This window comes from Piliocolobus tephrosceles, chromosome 18, assembly GCF_002776525.5.
Source record: "Piliocolobus tephrosceles isolate RC106 chromosome 18, ASM277652v3, whole genome shotgun sequence".
NCBI classification, from domain to species: Eukaryota; Metazoa; Chordata; class Mammalia; order Primates; family Cercopithecidae; genus Piliocolobus; species Piliocolobus tephrosceles.
Window position 1 is genome coordinate 65,725,338 of NC_045451.1, and position 14,882 is coordinate 65,740,219.

Sequence of the window (14,882 nt, forward strand, 5' to 3'; positions counted from 1 at the left end):
CACAAAACAAGGGAAGAATAATGGATTTCTAATATCCTAGAGTTTTCTGGGAAGTAATAAAATTGCTAATTTATATTAAACTATAGTATCAGATACACTTTTCATTCTTTAGTGTAACCACAAGATATCAGTAAAAGAATATAACCAGCAAGTCAATAGAGGGTAAAAAGTTGAGTTTAAAACATATTACTGTTTCAAAATAAGCAGGAAAAAAACCAAAGAACACAAACAGAAAATAAAATAAATACAAGTAGAACCCCATAAATATCAGGAAATATAAATTCGTAAATCATCAAATTAAAAGACAAAATTATGAGGTTAGATTTTCAAAATCACCAAACTCCAGAATGCTTAAAAGGGAAAACACGATATAAGGAGAAAGAAAAGTTGAAAGTAAAATGATAGAAAAAGACAAGAAACTTACCAAGCAGAAATTAATTGCATATCTTTCTTTTACACTGATGCTAACAGTTAAAATGTAATTAAATGAAAAAACCATTCAAAATAGCAACTGAATTGTAATATACTTTGGAAAAAAAGGAGTATTATGGGCAAACTATAAAAATACTAATGAAACATAAAAAAATTCTAAATAAATGGCACTATACACTATTTTTATGGATAAGAAGATTCACTATTGTAATGATAACAATTCCCTAAAATAACCTACAAATTCAAAGGAATTTTCAACAAAACCCCAACAGGATAATTCATGCAATTTGACAAGCGTTTCATAATTTAAATGGAAGCATAAAGGGTCAAGAAGTATAAAAAGTATAAAAACACTCTTGAAAAAGAATGAAGTGAGATACTTGCCCTATAATAGATGGAGGCTTTTTATAACACAGTGTGGTATAAATGCAGAAATAGACAAATGACCCAACTTTACAGAATGGAGTCTAAAATTAGATCCATGCATAAATTAAAACCTATTATAATTCAGTGCTATCATGGCAGATCATGGGAAAAGAAGGAAAAAATTTAAAATGCTACTGGGCATTAGATCTGTTCCTATTCAGCCATCTTGGAAGCCACCTCAAGGTTCTACTTTAAATGTGATTCATATTTAGAAGAGTAGACTTTGGGTACATTACGCTCCCTGAAGTGGGTGGGCTTCATCCATTCAGTTGAAGGCCTTAAGAGCAAACACAGAGGTTTCTTGAAGAAGAAATTCTGCCTTAAAACTGCAACATGGAAATCCCACCTGAGTGCTCAGCCTGAAGATTTTGAACTCAAGACTGAAACATCAACTGTTGTCTGCATTTTCAGCCTGCTAGCCTGCTAGCCTGCTGTATGGATTTCAGACTTGTCAGCCTCTCCATTCTCTTTCTCTATCTCTTGCTAGTTCTGTTTCTCTGGAGAATCTCAGTCATCTACTGATTTCACAATGAGAAAAAAAAATCTTAAAAGTTAAAGCTGAACTTTCAAGTTAAAGCAACCCACATTCATCCCTTACTTAATTCATTATTCATAATAGTGGTCTAGCATGTGATACTATTTATGAATTTCTATTTAATGCTTATAAACTACTTTTACCCCTAAACAAACTCAGATGATCCCTCAGGAATTAGTCATACTCTGCACTTTTGTAGGAAACCCTGTTCTCCTGATCCCCATCACACCTAGAATTTGCCAGTGGAGGTGTCCCCAAACAATTTTTCACAGATTGGATACTAAGCGAATGCATGCTTTATAAAGCACTTTAAGAAATATAAAACAAGGGAATTTTGTCCCTGAACCATTGTCGTAGTTCTGCTTGAACAGCTGTGTAAAGCTAAAAGACAATAGGGGAAAGCACTTAGTTTTCATAAATATCTTAATTCTGAATTATGTTTCCTGAACTAGCTCATTTTCTAGTTGATGAAGCCTGCTTATAGGAAGTAAATCCAATTTATAGAATGGAATTTTCTGTTGCATAACCTGATAAGCTATGGTTGCAATAAAAAAAGCCTCACAGAGGCCTAAGATGTATTAACAATTTACAATAAACAGAAAGGCTTCTACAGGATTGAGAGTTCTTGGATACTTTTCCACGAACCTGAAATTGATTTCACCTATAGCACACACAATACATTTCTGTGAGATCACCATTTACGTCTCATTTTGTTATAGCCAGAACACATCTATAAGAAGCATGTGTAGAGAACTAAATTCACAGCGATACTGTCTTACATGGATATCACGAAGTTTTGTCTTGATGAGGGCATTTTCAAATAGGTGAGAGGAAAACAATTTAAAAAATAAGCCAACTTGTTTTCATTACCGTAGATATTTTCTAATACAGCTTTTTGGTTGCCTAATGTTTATCACGATGGCTCCTTAACTTGGTGTGTGCAATGAACTTGGTATCTGTGAGAAAAAAAAAAAAGGAAAATCTGTTTGTCTCTGCTCTTCTTATACTTAGCTGTATGACCTTGGGAAGATCATTTGACATTTCTGTGTGTGTGTGTGTGTGTGTGTGTGTGTTTTAAGGGCAAGACATAACTAGACCTCCAATACATTATTTACAGAATTAGTATAAGAATATAACATTAGAATATAGGGAGATAACGTGAACATTTTTTATAAAACATTAATCTAATTAAAATAAATTATTATTACACAGGTTTTCCAACATCCTAACTTGATTTGTGTAATTTTTAGAAATACTAAAGGAATGACTTTTGATGGATATTTCTTGAATAGGAGTGTTTCAAACTTGATTAATGTGCTGAGGGCTGATTTATGTTTTAAAAGCCTGTGAGCAGGTCAAAAATGATGAGTCAATTAAAGCTAATTCGGTCTCCTCCTACTCAACCTGTCCAGTGTCTACGAAATCAAACCTAAACACTACTTCCTGGGGGAGTAATTCCTCCATTAATCATCATCAGTGATTATTTATGGGTCCTACATACAACAGTGGTGCCACAGCTGGTATCCTTAGGGTGGTTTGTTAATCTATGAGACATTTGGCATAGGCAGGTGGTTGTTTTTGAGAAAGTCTTCATTTGAAAAAAAAAAAAAAAGCAGGTTTATGAATATGGGTTGTTAAATCTATGTTTTCGTGATCACCAGATGCTTGTTTTTCAAAGGGAGTTCTCAAAGTGTCCTAGAGGTGTTCTTGTTGACTGTAGAGTCAGTCAGATCACAGACTGGTGAAGGGAGTTATCAGTATGCAAACTTCAAGGATCTGAGTGTCTGGATACATTTCTAGGCAAAAGATTCACAGCTGCCATCACACTCTCTAGGAAGCCAGTGACTTCTGTAATGGAAGTAGCTCAATAATAATACATCCTCAGGCTACAGGGAGTGTTTTGAGGACCTGTGTATGATGTGGGGGAATATTCCCCATAACAGACTGAGAAAGAAAAGAAACTTGTTATCTGAGGAATATGAGTCCCCTTTAAATTATCAGGTCCAGAGAGGCACTGAAATGTGACATTAGTCATGTCTTCCCCTTTAAGCTAAGTAATCACCTCTTGAAGCTATTTGCTACATGGACCCTACATAAACTGATGCCAAGTAGCCATAAATTAACCTAACAGTACCATACACTGGATGTCATATCTCATACCTCATAGTTTAATCATGTATAGCCAATCACTAATTAATGTTACTTCTGTAAACCAATGAGAATTCCTCTGATTTGTCCTTCTCCTGATTTGTCCTTTTTTTTCTAAAAACAAACCTCTCCTTTGTTCTCCAGAGTATTTCCCAGTGTTTTTTGAGCTGCAGTTGTCAACCTTGGCCCAAATAAACTCTCTACTGATACTAATTTGCCTCCATTTCTTACTTCAGGTTGTTGAGATGTTCTGAATGTCAAGGTAATATCAGAAGCTCCTTTCACTGACTTTTCTCTTTTCTCAGCAGAGACTCGGTTTTTATTACTTTTGAAATTTTCATTTACTACTTTATTACTTTAATTGTTTGACAACATTTTAAAACATCTAAAATATCCTATATGTAGAGACTATGAAATGGTTAGCTGAGTGATTCATGTCAAACACATAGTCACTTCCAGATACATTCTTGTTATTTAAAAAGTAATTTAAAATTGCCTTTCTTATTAGATTATCAACTCTCTAGTCAGGATTATTGTCTAAACTTTGGGATGTTTTTCCAAAACACTATGTGAAACTACATTTTATACAGTATATATCAGTAAATATTTTATAACTTTTACTGATTATGCCATAATCCTAGATAATATCATCCATTTAAAAGATTAACCTTCACACTATTTTGTGTTTTGGTCTTTATTTCAAAGTCCTAATGGATAAATCTTTAACCCTTAACAGGTGGACATTGCACTAGATCTAATATAATGATAAAATATTTCGTTTCAACTTATTTACCCAAATTGAGTCATTTAACTTCTACCTTTCTATAGTGATGAAACCAATGATTATAAGTTAATTTAGTCTTGGTGCTTTAAGATCAAAAATGTTTTTTAAATGTCACATTAATGATTCTTTGTAAGTTAAAGTTTCTGCCTGTTTCAGTGTGATTATTCTCTCAGCAGTCATTATTAATAGATGCTATTTCTGTGTATGAAAATCTGAGTATAGCCCATTTAGTCTTTGTGAAATTTCAGAACATTTTAAAAGTAGTTTTGAGAAGCTAGAACATAAGGGTTGGGGCATTTGATCTAGTCTACATTGTAAGACTAGGATTTATTTCAATTTGCAATTACATAAATGGCATTTTGCAGCATTCAGAGCAATTCTGAATTCAGAAGGCTATTTATCAAGATAAGGGTTGGGTTCAGGACCTATAGCTGCCATGGGCTGTAGAGAGTCCTGACATCATGATCCATTCTGAGTGTTGCAGATCAAAACGAAACAGCATTTCTTCCAGAAGCTCACACTATAGCTATAAAGTGATGGAAATATTCTGAGGGCAGGTGATGAATACTGAAAAAAAAAAGAATTGCTGATTTAGAATTCAGATAAGCTATACAGAATACTCAGGATTAAGAGCAGAGATTTAAATTTGTACAAACTTCCTGCACTTTCTTTGGTTCTCCAAGTAAAGAACTCTTACAGTTTTATTGTATTTGTTTTATTAGAATTGAACAGTTGGGTGGTCACTTACATTTGCTTTTGTCTCTAAATTTTATAGTAATACATCTGGAATCCTACACATTTTCATTGCTTGACATGGATTAATAATGTAAATTAGGTATTTATCCAAACATTGAGATTAGACATAGAAGAAGCTATTCATAGAGCTAAACCAACATCTTTCGGGCTACAACTCTGAGAAGAAATGCCTCAGGTATTTCATAATGACAATTCTGAGTGTTTTTCCAAATCCCAAAGAAGGTGATGTACTTGCACAAAGTTCAAAACAAACTCCGTGTCTGTGTATGTGAGTTCTCTATGAAAAATAATTTTTAACTAGGAGTCTTCATAGTTCCACTTGTCTCACTTTCTTGTATCTTCAGAAAACATCTCTAATACTCATCAAGAGATGTTTGCTGCTATGATAATAGGGGAGGCAGGTTAAAACTGTAAATGTAGAAACAACTTAAATGTCTATTAACAGATGAATGGATAAATAAAATGTGATATACACACACAATGGAACAGCGTTCAGCCTTAAAGAGACATGGAATTCTGATACATGCTACAACATGACTAAATCCTGAAAACATTGTGCTAAGTAAAATAAGCTATACACAAAATGACAAATATTGCCTTATTGCACTTATGTTTTGTTTTAGGTTTGTTTTTGTTTGTTTGTTCATTTTTATTTTTGAGACAGGGTCTCCCTCTGTCACTCAGCCTGGAGTTCAGTGGCATGATCTCAGCTCACTGCAACATCTGCCTCCTGGGCTCAAGTGATCCTCCCACCTCGGCCTCCTGAGTAGCTGAGACTACAAGCATGTGCCATCATGCCTGGCTATTTTTTTTTTTTTTTTTTTTTTTTTTTTTTGTAGAGACAGGGTTTCACCATGTTGCCCAGGCTGCCTTACTCCACTTATAAGCGGTATCTAAAATAGTCAAACTCATAGAAGCAGAGAGTAAGAGGTTGCCAAAGGCTCAAGGTGAATAGGAAGTTGCTGTTCAATGGGTATATGGTTTCAGGTATGTAAGATGACTAAGTTCTAGAGCTCTGCTGTACAACCTTGTACCTATGGGTAACAAGATCATATTATACACTTAAAAAATTGTTAACAGGGTTGATATCATGTGAAATGCTCTGACCACAATAAAAAATTATAAATCAGATAGATTTATAAATAGTACTATAAGCGTAGTCTGTTAATGTAAAATAAAACATACTAGAAGGGGTAAAAGTATGAAATCTAATGCTCACAAAAGTGTGGAGTGTGTGAATGTTGATCATCTGAATTGGGTCATCCTTTTCATACTCAACTAAATTATAGTCAGGGAACCAGGGGAAAAAACACTTAGGATACATAATATTCATCTAGAAATGTAATTCTCTAAAGTCCAGAAGCTATAACTGTTTTAACCTACAGTGAGTTTTATCTACAGCTGCTGAAATAACTTGTTGAAACTCTAAAACTAATTTTTGCTAACCACCATTACCCACTAATTGGAGCTTGCCAGCTTTCTAGAGCTGTACTAATACCATCAAACATTTTCTCAAGACTACATATAACATTTCTCTTTTTTATAATTCCCAAACTTCTCTTTGTTCTTTAGACATAGAGAAGACCACTTAGTCTGTGTATATGCCCCAAATTACAATTTTTTAATCCCACATAAAATGTTAAATTCAAAGGTTTGTCTCTACATTTTTATTTTGACTTTGACATACACGGTGTCAGAAGTGGGATCCAAAGCTGATTTCCCTTGGGAATAATCACAGGCCCTTGGAACTACGGTGTGAGGTACCTGCGTTGGTTACTTTGAGTCCCTTCCCCCAACTTTCACAGGTTATCTCTTCTCCCCCTGTTGAGTCTCTCTTGGAGAGAACTCCCAATTTGGTTTGAGATTTTTTTCATATGAGATTTTTTCCTCTCCTGTTTAAAGAAAGTTATTATTTCCTCCTCTCATTTGGAGGATCTCCTTTTGGATAGGGTTCTTTTCCTCTGTTGACCTTGGCTGTGAGGGTTGATACCTTGAGATTTGACGAGGGAATTTTTTCCTTCAGTTGGACATGGCTTTTCATTCTTTCTGATAAGAAAATGTTTTATTTTGTCAGTGCTTGTATTTTAATTTGGCTTTCTAATACTCAGCACTTGTATATGATTGGCCTTTGTGCTTCAAAATTGAATTACAATGGGCTCTCAAATTCAAAAGCATGCCAAAATAACCTCCCATTGGGGACTCTAGCCAGTTATATTTTTAGCATTATGGTCCATCGTCATGTTTTCTTATCTCAATAAAAGATGACTTGAAATTAATATGGCCTTTCTGGGGTTCTTTTGACCTCTCTAAAAGTTTATCTCAGAAATAAGTCAGAAAACTGCAACTCTAAGCAATCGAAATACAATATATACCTTAAATAGCACTTTGAGGCTTCAAAATGAAATCAGTAATTAAAATTTGTAGACTGGACACAGTGGCTCACCCATGTAATCCCAGCACTTTGGGAGGCCAAGATGGGTGGATATCCTGAGGTCAGGAGTTGAAGATCAGCCTGACCAACATGGTGAAATCCTGTCTCTACTAAACAATACAAAAATTAACCAGGCATGGTGGCATGCGCCTGTAATCCCAGCTACTCGAGGGACTGAGGCAGGAGAATCGCTTGAACCTGGGAGGCAAAGGTTGCAGTGAGCAGAGATCACACCATGGCACTCCAGCCTGGGCAACAGAGTGAGACTCTGTCTTAAAACAAAATTGATAAAATAAAATAAAATAAATTAAAATAAAATAAAATAAAATAAAATTTGTCACACTCCAAAACACTGTCACTAAATTAATGGAGAAACAAAGAGTTCAAAGAGAAAAAAAGACTTTAGAAGCCCCAAATCTTTCTGTATCTCAAGTGCCATCTATCGTGTCTCCTCTCAAACCCTTCCAAACTTCCCTTCTCTTCTGATACATCTTTCTCCACTAACACAACTATTTCAGCTTCCTAACCTCAACCTATAAATACGTGCCCCTTTAAGATCAGGCCCTCTAATAATTCTGAGATTCTTCAGATTTCTTATGTCTCTTAGGCTAAAGCTGAACTCCATGCTACAGCCAAAAGGAATTCTCTAAAGTTACTGGAAACCCACATTATTTTGCTGATGAATTTAACACTACAGTTCAGGCTTACCAACCCAGTTTTTCCAATCCTTACCAACTTGTTTGCATATTTGTGAAAGAAGGCCAGGCCCAACACTAGATGGCAAAAGCAGATTGAACCCATCTGTAATGGGATTTAGCAAAAACTGCCCTCATCTCCCTAGAATCTGATCTACAATATTGGGGGCAGGCTCCAAAACTTACAAGAAATTTACATAGGGCCATCCTCAAGAAATTTCCTAAAGCCATAGACTAGAAAAAAATTTAAACTTGCACCCAAGAGCCAAATAAATCAGTCCATAACCATTGCAGCAGGCTCCAAGTCATATTTAGAGAAAATCCTTGCCTTCCCATAGATGTTGACTCTACTAGAATGACCTCTAATTCTGTGTTAATTAATGGTCTCTCTCAAACACTTTCTCAACTAGTTAAAAGAGCCCACCTAAAATGGGAGAAAACGCTACTGTGCGTCTTGTTAATTTGGCAAAACAATCGGCTCATGCTCCATATAACACCAATTTTTAAAAAATGTCACTAAAATTCTAAATCTCTAACAACCACAGATAAATGTTCCCAGAAAAAAAAGAAAAAACAAATAAAAAATTGGGACCCTAATGGCACAACTCTGATCCACGAGGGTTCTCTCCTGGAAATTGTTGCTGTTGTAAAAAGCCAGGCTACTGGAAGAAGACTCTTCTAAATTTAAGCAAATTAGACAATCTTCACATGACTCTCCAATTTTCCCCTTCCAGTAAACGAGCTTTGAGTATTTATAGGGTTTTTGTTCTGTTTTCATTTTGTTTTTTGCAATCTTCCCTTTTAATCACTTTAAAGAGACTACTCTAATTGGCAATGAGTCTTTAACTGTTCTCACAGACATGGGAGAAACCTTATTAGGACTCAATCTTACCAGCCTCGGTTAGCCCCTGCCTCAGATTAATAAACATATTCAAATGGAGGGACTATCTAATAAACCATTGGCATTCTTTCTGTTCCAGTCTATTACTTCTTACCTTAGACCTATACAGGACACCTATCCTTTTTTACTGTTGGAGTCTGCTCCAGCTCTTTTACTGGGATGAGTGTTATGCTATTTCACATGGCAAAGACATCCCTGCTGATTTCCAAAATGTCTTATTGGAAGAAAACCTGTCTTTTTATGGGCCACACTGTGAATAAATGTCAGTAGGGTTTACAGTTTGCCCCCAATCAAAATCCAAATTGACCCCACCAAGCCCTTGCCTAATAGTAAATAGTATGCCTTTGGCCAATCTGCCTTACAAGGCATAAAGCTCATCATTAAAAAATACAAAACTTAAGGCTTAATAATTTTTTTTTTTTTTTTGAGACAGAGTCTCTCTCTGTCACCCAGGCTGGAGTGCAGTGGTGCGATCCTGGCGCACTGCAACCTCATCTCCCAGGTTCAAGCCATTCTCCTGCCTCAGCCTCTCGAGTAGCTGGGACTACAGGCACCCACCACCATGCCCGGCTAACTTTTTGTATTTTTAGTAGAGACGGGGTTTCACCATGTTAGCCAGGATGGTCTCGATCTCCTGACCTCATGATCTGCCCGCCTCAGCCTCCCAAAATGCTGGGATTACAGGCATAAGCCACTGTGCCTGGCCAAGAATTAATAATTTCTTGTACCAATCCTTATGATACTCTCATTCTCCCAGAAAGAAAACCTAACAGTCAAAGATGGAAATGTTTTCAGTGTCTCCACATCATAAATAATATTGTTATACCTCATCATCCCCTAGTTTCAAATGCACATAATTTGCTGACCTCAGTACTAACTGAGAGTAAGTTTTTCACTATAACTGACCCCTGCCATGCTTTCCTTAGCATCCCTGTTGATAAAGACAGTCAATTCTTATTTATCTTCACCTAGGAAAAACTACAACATATCCGGACTGTTAAGCTTCAAGACTATACTGAAAATCTTTCCTACTTCTCCCGAATTCTGAAAGCTGATTTAGACAATGTGACTTTTTCCCAAGGTGCATTTTCACTATAATATGTAGGTGATTTGCTTTGTTTTCCTTCATAGGCAGCCTACAATGAAGATAGTATCCATTTATTAAAACTTCTAACCACCAAGGGTCATAAGGTTTCCAAAAAAAAAAAAAAAAAACTACCAGTTAAGACATAAGTTATATATCTGGGTCATTTGATTTCCAAAGCAAGACTACATGCTGACCCTAAATAAATGAATACAAGTCCTATAATTCCCTAAACCTAAAACTAAATGACAAGTTTAAGAGTTTCTTAGACTTGCCAGAATAGTTATTGCCACAGCTAGATTAGGAACCTCTTTGACTGCTCAAACTCTACATGCCAGACTTAAAGCATCTAAATCTGATCCCATTATATGGAGAAAGACATTACATTTATTAAATTAAAATAAGTTATTTTAAATCCCCCTACCCTGGGTCATCCCAATTATCAACTTCCTTTCTTGCTTTTTGTTTATAAACAAAAAGGACATGTCTTGGGCATCCTAACCCCAAAACACAGAAAGCAGCACTGCCCCATTAGATGATCACAGGCAGCAACTAGATCCAACACCTTGAGGATTATTCCCTTATTTTAAAACTACCCTAACTATCACCCTATATGAGATCTCCCTTTACCAGTTTACCCATGCTGTTAAAGCTCTTCCAAATTCACATCCTACTCATCATCTCTCTGCCATTTTCTTAATTCTCAGAACTCCTTTTATTAGCTCCTCACATAACTCTTTCTTGATGTAATAATCTCAACCATGCTATTCTCTTACCCCTTCTTTCTGATGAGACCCTCATGATTCTTTGACATTGATTGATTACCTTTTGACTCCCCAAAAAGATTTACGAAACCTCCACTAGAGAACTCTGAACTATCATGGTTTACTGAGGGATCCTATTTAAAAGATGACAATGGCCATTACTGTACAGGACACGCAGTTATTACCACTTCCTTTGAAGTTGTTAAAGCAGCCCCTTACCTATGGCTACTTCCACCCAACAGGCTGAACTTACTGCTCTTACTCAGGCTTGCCCCCTCAGTAAAGAAAAATCTGCTAATATACGTATACAGATAACATGTGTGCCTTTAAAGTTGCTCACAATTTTGAAATTTAATAGAAACAAAAGGAACTTCTCGCTTCCACTGGAGATCAAATTAAAAATAAATCCTGACCGGATGCGGTGGCTCACGTCTGTAATCCCAGCACTTTGGGAGGCCGAGGCAGGCAGATCACGAGGTTAGGAGATCGAGACCATCCTGGCTAATACAGTGAAACCCGTCTCTACTACAAATACAAAAAATTAGCCGGGCGTGGTGGCGGGTGCCTGTAGTCTCAGCTACTTGGAAGGCTGAGGCAGGAGAATGGCGTGAACCCAGGAGGTGGAGCTGGCAGTGAGCCGAGACTGCACCACTGCACTGCAGCCTGGGCGACAGAGCGAGACTCCATCTAAATAAAATAAATAAATAAATAAATCCTATATTTAAGGGTTACCAGATGCCATCCAGGGACCTGCTGCCTTGGCTATTATCAAAATTCCCAAATATTCAAGGTTAGAATATTTAGCTTCTGTAGAAGCTAAATGAAGCAACCTTGCTGATAATGTTTCAAAAAATGCTGTTATTAAAGGTCCATTTAATCAAACCTCTGTTATGGCCTCACTAAAACAGCCTTCAAAAGGTGATCTAAAAATAATTACCAAAGATAACAAAATTAGATATCAGAGCCTAAAAAACAAAAATTTTAAAACCATGACTACTGGTTCAATCATTAAACAAACAAACAAAACAAATCCCCGTGATGTGGACCTGATAACAAACAGTTTCTCCCAAATCAATGAAGTATTCATTGCTAACTAATGTTGAACCATTGGGCAACTTAACACTTTAGTTTCTTGTAGAAAACAATAGTGGTTGGATGATATTTTTTAAAAAGCTGCAAAAAAAAAAAATGCCTTCTTGATTTGTGCCACCTGCCCTAAATTTAATCCAAGGAAACCTATACATACTAATCCTACACATTTTAATTGACCTAATAGACCTTTCAAGGTTTGACAAATAGATTTTATCCAATTACACACTTCTCATGGGTATACATATATTCTAGTAATGGTTTGCATGTTCTCCCTTTGGTTAGAGGCTTTTTTCTGTAGACAAAACACTGCTTCAGTTGTAGCCAAATTTCTTTTAGAAAAGGTTATTCCCACATGGAGAATTCCTCTTAAACTACATAATAATTGAGAAATCCATTTTACTGGCCATGTAATAAAAATAAGAATGTTCAATTTGGTCAATTTAACAGCACTTCCATTGTCCCTACCACCCCCAATTGTCTGGACTAGTAGAATGAACAAATAGAACTATAAAAACCCAGTTGGCAAAATGTACAAAAACCCTACAATTTCCTTGGCCTAAAGTTCTTCTTTTTGTATCATTAAATCTAAGGGCCACTCCCTTTGAAGCTCATAAACTTTTCCCTTTTAAAATAGTCATAGGCCATCCTATGAACTTGGCTCCCTCTGCTTTTGAGCCTCAGTGATAAAAAGAGACATCTTTTCAGTATCATAAATAATTTAAGCAATACATTAAAATCATACAGTGGTAGAACAATCTCTCCACAGCACACTCCCAAAAGACAAAGGCTTAAAACATCATGGCGGGCAGCCTGGTGACTTTGTCTACTAGAGAAGATACTACATAAGAATTTTCTCCAGCTCTACTGGAATGGTCTATATTAAGTCCTTCTCACTAATCTCTGTGCTGTGAAACTAGAGCATTGACTCCTAGATCCACATCTCTTATTTTAAAAAAGCTCTTACTCCTGACTTGACTGGCATCCCAACAGGGGATTTAAAACTAGAACTTATCTTGAAATAAAACAGATGGCATCTGTAGTAGACTGCTATCCCAAGATGCTCAGACTAGGCCACTACATCCTTTTCTTTTTATTTTTTTATCTCTTATTTCATGCTTACATTTTTCTAAAAAGACAATGCCTAGTCCATTGCCAAAAGGTGACGGATATATAACTGTTAGATTTGTCACCAAAAACCCTGATCTGTTTATAATATAATTGAAACTTTAGTCTATTCCACAACAAATTTTACTCATGTTCCTAATGTAACTATTTGTTCAAATCGTATATCCAGTCCTTTTTAGAAAATCAGACATTTAGACCCATATGTTCAAATTTCGTTCCCTCCTAGCTGTGCCTGTGGGCCCCCAAAAAGACTTTTAAATCACATTAAAAATTGTCAAAAACAAAACTTGACAAACTATAAAAATATTTATAATATTAATCCATTAATTGTTGATGCTCTCCAATAATGAAATAATTAAATAACAGAACATTAGATAAATACTGCTGTCAAATCCCTACAATAACTATTTTAGTATACAAACTACCCACATAAGATTACTTATTGTGCCCCACCAAAATATGTTTTTATTTGCAGGGAATTATTAATCAACCATATAAATAGATATCATGCCTCAATAAATAAAAAATAAAAGGCCAATGTGGTTTAAGATATTTCTAGATTTGATTTAAGGTAATAAAATCTAAACATAGGTTGACACCTGTTAACGTACACCACCCTACTAAAAAAGATCTCCTTCCAAGAGGCATAAATCCAGCCAGATGGGCCTTAGTCATCAGTGCTTTTATCCTTTAGAGTTTGTATTAGTCTATTCTCTCATTCCTATAAAGAAATACCTGAGACGGGGTAATTTATAAAGAAAAGAGGTTTAGGCCGGGCGCGGTGGCTCAAGCCTGTAATCCCAGCACTTTGGGAGGCCGAGACGGGCGGATCATGAGGTCAGGAGATCGAGACGTCCTGGCTAACACGGTGAAACCCCGTCTCTACTAACAAAATACAAAAATCTAGCCGGGCGAGGTGGCGGCGCCTGTAGTCCCAGCTACTCCGGAGGCTGAGGCAGGAGAATGGCGGGAACCCGGGAGGCGGAGCTTGCAGTGAGCTGAGATCCGGCCACTGCACTCCAGCCCCGGTGATAGAGCGAGACTCCGTCTCAAAAAAAAAAAAAAAAAAAAAAAGAAAGAAAGAAAGAAAAGAAGTTTAATTGGCTCTTGTAATTGTGGCAAAAAACAAAGGGAAAGTTGCATTTCACATGGCTGGAGAAAGAGCAAGGGAGAGAGCGGGGAGGTGCTACACACTTTTAAAAACCAGATCTCACAATAACGCACTCACTGTCACAAGAATGGCACCAAGAGGATTGTGCTAAACCATTCATAAGAAACTGCCGCCATGATCCAATCACCTCCCACCAGGTCCCACAACTAGGAATGGGAATTACATTTGAACATGAGATTTGGTGGGGACACAGATCCAAACAATATCAAAGTTGGTCGCTTAAAAACAATGGTTACCAGCCTGTTCTTAATGATTAGATCTACAGCTGACTCCACAGTTAAGGACAATGCAGCTCAATAAACTTCTCTAGATTATCTTACTAAAGTAGTATTTGATAAAATAAAAATGTTCTAGATTACTAAGTAGCTGAACAAGGTGGTGTTTGTCCAACAGATAATACTACTTGCGACACGTAAATAAATTCCTCTGGGACGGTAGAAATTCAGTTATATAAGAGAAAAAATAAGCCACCTGGCTTCAGTAAGTCTCACCAGATACGTCTAGACTTCGCAATCTGTTTAGTTCGTTACCTTCAACA